The sequence below is a fragment of the Pteropus alecto genome, unplaced genomic scaffold, assembly GCF_000325575.1.
Source record: "Pteropus alecto unplaced genomic scaffold, ASM32557v1 scaffold202, whole genome shotgun sequence".
NCBI lineage: Eukaryota > Metazoa > Chordata > Mammalia > Chiroptera > Pteropodidae > Pteropus > Pteropus alecto.
The window spans coordinates 600,402-605,489 of record NW_006432451.1 but is presented as its reverse complement, the minus strand read 5'-3'; positions in this window follow the sequence as shown (position 1 = coordinate 605,489).

The window sequence follows — 5,088 nt, the reverse complement described above, 5'->3', positions numbered from 1 at the left end:
GGTCAAGTATTTCTGAGCAAAACAATGTTTCCATTCTTGAAAAGAAATTTAAAAGTCAGTAAAATCAAATTTCGCACCAAGATGGGTGTGAGCAGCAGGGAAATCAGCAATTGCTTCATGAACATGAAAACACGGGACATGAAATGGCAGCATTTTCTCCTCTCCTCCCCTCTTTCCCATCTTACTCTTCATTAAATTTATTTTTACTTTCCTGGGAAGAGCTGGAGAGGCTATGCTTGGTTGCTCTTCTTTTCCCTTGGCTCTGAGAGTTTATCCATGCCAACTGGACCGTAAGTGACTAAAAGAATCAACTGCACATCAGAAAACTCCAGGGCCAGAAGGAACCCTAAAGAAGGTCTGGTTCAGAGACTTAACTCATCCTTCTCCTCCCCCCACAACTGCCTGGCCTTGGGAAAACCAACCCAATTGAGGGAAGAGAGTAGAAACCAGAATTCTTGCTCTGAGAACACGGTTTGAAAGCCACTCATCTAATCTCGCATAATCATTTTGCAGAAGGGTCTCAGATTTTTTGCTCTTGGCCAATGGTACTACACATTCCTGAGTCCACACAGGTGACTTGGATTTGTACCTTTTCTGGACTGACAGAGGCTGAGCAATGCCTGAATTAGGCAACAGGACAAGCTGTGACTGGGCAGAGTCTCTGTCCTACACAGGTGAGAGATGTCTCATTTTCTCTTTTTCTGGTAGCCCCAGAATCTTTTATTTTTTAGGATTATTGAAATTGGCTCCAATTGTTCCCAGAGGTCCAGAGTGTTACAGAGTTCTCTGTTCTTAGTAGGTCAAGGGACACAAGAGGAAGAACTGGGGAAAATAACTCAGTAGCAAGGCAAGGAGTTCATAGAATTAGGGTTGGGATTAGGTTTGAAATCTAAGATTGAATTTTAGAGATAATATTAGGATTAAGATTAAGATTGAGGCTAGTGTTTGGATTGGACATTGGGGCTAATACCACATTAAGATTAACTATTATGATGAAAAGGTTTGAATTGGGAATTGGAGAGTGTTGTGGGGTAAAGGCTAGAATCAGAGTTGGAGGACCATTTGTTTTCTCTCTAAAACCTCTTCCTTTTTGGTTATATCTTCCAGGGATAAGGTCTTTGAACTCAGTATTACCAAGAAAGCAGCCCCTGTCAGGCCTTGACCTTGAGTAACACCTTGCTCTTTCCCATACAACCCAAGTTGCTACTTCAAGAGCTCTGACTGCTGAAGCATTAATGTTATCTTTTACTAGACCCTACTGAACATGTACAGGGGGCTTTTTGGGCCAATGGTGATTGCAAACTACCCCCAAGAGTCACATCACAGGTTCATCTGGAATGTAATCCATGCTAGAAAAGTCAAAAGACAATTATTACAAAAGTACTTCTGCCAATTACCTCAGACTTTGGTGCCCTAATTTGGAGATGCCCTGACATTTTGAGTTAGCTCTGAGTTTTCGGCCAACTAAGTGGGCATGTTATAGGAACTGGTTCAAGGGCTCTTCAGATAGAAACCTTGGGAACTAAAAGCGAAGAGTTAACTGGTTATGAACATCTTAAGAGGAAGCAGATGAATACTGGGTCTCATTTCATACTACTACAGTATGACGAAAAAGCTCACAGAGTTTCAGTCTTCTAGGGAAGTGGGTAGTGATGGAGACATTGCCCCAGGATAGTCTGATTAGGGTGCCAACTCATATACGGGTCTCAAATTGATTAACAAATGATTGTGCTTTTTAATTTATTCAACAAGTGTTTATTGAATGCTGTACCAAATGTGCCCGGGGCATTGTGTATATAGCAGTGAACAAAACAGACATGATATTTGGAGAGGAGATGCACAAATAAATATTTAATTATAAACTGTGATAGGTATTACAAAAGAAAAGGATGCAACAGTAGATAAACATGGGACAACATAATTTTAATTCGGGTTGGGGGCATCAAGTTTATAAATGAAGGCTTCTTTGAGGAAGTGCCATTTAAATTTAGGCCTGAAATAGTTTAAGTAGGAATTATGTTGGAAAATTCTTGAACGTGTCCATTATTTTCTATGCTTTTGAATTTCAGCCTGCAATTTATTCCTTATTTGGTGGTAGACATCTTTTGGAATCTTTGCCAAGAATATAACTGAACTTTGAGAACTATAGGCCGCAAGGATGAGCCTCTGCCAGCCATGTTTGCATTACAAAACAAAGAGCCTTGACAACATACTGCTCAATTGGCTAAAGGCGACTGTACCAAGAACAGACAACCTGATGTAAGTAAGACCAATAAGGTTTTCTCCTGGGAATTAAGATTCATAGATACAAATTAATTTCTTCTGGTTCTTGAAATGAGGCTAGGTAAGCTTGGATAGTCATGTTCTTCTATGTTTCCAGAGAAGCAGTGAAGGCAGGTCTCTAGAAAAGAATAAAACAGTTCTGTAGAGAGAAGTAGAGATGGAAGAACATTTGACTACAGAGAAAAAGAGATAATGAAGGAATAGCTACTTGGCTTCCTGTTGATATTTTAGATTCTTGTTCCACTCCTTCATGAGATCTTGTTGCTCTCTGTGCCCTTGGGTTCTCTAAAATTATTTCCTTCAATGATTTTTTCTTTTGGCATGAAGAAGTTTCAGTGGGTTTCTGCTACTTGCAGACAAAAGAGCCTTAATTAAGAGTGGCTTTTATCAGATTCACTCTTCTGCTCAACAAACATGGTTTGAGTTTGCTTCAGTTCAATCCCAGAGAGATTTGTGGACCACACAAGTCCACAGAGAATGTATAAATGGAATGGTATAGGACCAAAATAGCATTTGGTAATAAAATTAATCTAGGTAATACCCTCTGAGGCTCTGGTATCCCCAAGTTGGAGGTACACAGCATTTATTTCCAAGAGGCAGTCCTTTTGGAGCTAGATTTTGTGAGAAGAGACAAACATGTAAATTTCCTGGTCCTATAATGGAGATTACATGGACAGAGGAAGGAGGGACTAAATTCTCCCGTGTCAATCTGTAAGGCACTGAAGGGGTGACATGTGCCTGAAGTAGGAGTGTGCTGGGCAAGAGAGAGAAAGGGCAGTTGGGGCAGAGGGGAATAGGAGGGACAAAGCGTTAGGAAATACTGGATACTCCATAAATGCTTGCTTATTTGAATAAAGGGCATATAGACAGGTAGGTAGGCAAGCAGTTTGTAAGACAACAAATGATCATGTTTTATGTGTAAGTTTCCTTTTGGTTTTAGGGCTTCCTTTTTCATAGATAAAAGAAAATCATCAAAATGTTCACTTCATCTCAGTTTGCTAAACTCATAGGCTAAGTCTTCCATGAATGTGGCAATTTTATGTCAGTTTAAGTGAAGATTGAAGATTTAAGGGCAATATGAGCCTAATGAGGGCTAGGTGTGCTATATAGGTTCATCCATTCTATGGACTTTTGACAAATATTTATCGAAAGTTTGTAAAACTCCAAAGTTAAAACTAAATAAATGTTACACAAAATAAATCAGCATTCACATTTGGGGGTGATTTGGCTTAAAATGGCTTGATTTTTGCAATTGTTGTCTTCGCCATCAACAGCATCTTTAGGACGATAAGCTAAATATGATTCCTGCTCTTTAGAGGCCAAAAGAAGTGACATCAACGTTAACAAGTCCACAGAACATGCACACACAGAATAGTATATACAGAAATAAAATAACATTAATCTAGGTAATACCCTCTCAGGTTCTGGTGTTCCCACCAGGTGGGAGTACACAGCAGCTCTTTCTAAGAGCCAGGAAGCTTTCCTGGAAGTATCAGGAACTGAGAAGTTCGCCCACAAGGGCCTCATCTGCCGGTCAACTCTCCAGGAGGTCCGGTGGCAGTTCCCTCCGTGTTGAAATTAGTCACCAACAATAGGCTGCTCACGTTTGGCTGGAGTTCAGAATTAGTTCAGAATCCAAGACAAGGGGCTCTAAAGGGCTCATTTTTTAGTGGTTCAAACTTCTTTGGTCACTTATTAATTTCCATCACTGATCGGTCATAGCTTCCCTTCAAAAACCAAACAAGTCCACTCTCGGAGAGAGGTTCTCCTAGCCTAGGCATAGAGAGTGGACTTGTGTCTCTGAGGCTGGGGGCACCAGTAGGGGAGGAGGGGCACCGACACTACTTTCAGCCCTTCACCCTTCCTGGGACATTCCCCAGGAGTTCAGTACTGCCACGAGAAGACCAGTTCCTCGGGTGGAACTGAAAGAGTGGGTCGGGTATGGCGGGACTGTGAAGAGACATTTCTAAGGGGTTGGCAGTTCGTGGACAAATGCTCCCTGGTAACACCCACGACCCACAGTTGCCAGTTCAGGGAGCTCTGCCGTAGCTGAAAGACTCCAGTAGTCAAGGGACCAAGACTCACTTCCGGATTTAGAAGTGCTTCCTCTAAGGCCCTCCCCGTACCCTGTTACCGGGTGTCCGGGCGCATGCGCTGCGCTCGGCCGCCGCTCTGGGACTGGCCCAACTTACCCTAAACAACTAATCTGCTCCACCCCCTCCCGCTTGGGGCATACCATTCACACTTGGGGGGAGGCAACGCGCCCGAGTACTCAGAAGTCCGCCCCCCTTCTTCAGACGGGGCAGGGGAGATAAGTTTTTTTCAGATTTTAAAAGTTCCCAAAATATGAAAGCCTCAGAGGCCTGTCGCCGAGTGATAGCCCGCCGCTCTTGGTTTGCTCACAGCCCCATCCTCTTCCTTTCAGGCGCTGAACAAAGTGGCACGCCCGGATCCCAGCTGATCAGCTGCTGGGCTTTGGCGGTGGCTCCCTGGCTCCCCCGGGCGAGACCATTGTGACTCCTTGGGAGGGGTGTGTGAGGAGGGGAGGGGGCGGAGCGGCCATTGTCCGGTCAGAGCAGCCGCCGGGGGAGGGGAGGGCGAGCGGGGCCTGGGGCTTCACTGCGGCCGCTGCTACGCCAGAGCTGGCGGGGACCTCAGGTCCTTCCCAGCGCCGCCGCACGGGACATCGCTCTGGCTGGGAGCGGCGGTGGGAGCTGCCGAGGGTGCCGGTCTTCCCTCCTCCCCTGCGGTCCTCGGTTAACCCTCACGCCCCTCCTCCTCAGCTCCCCTCCCTCTTCTCCGCGC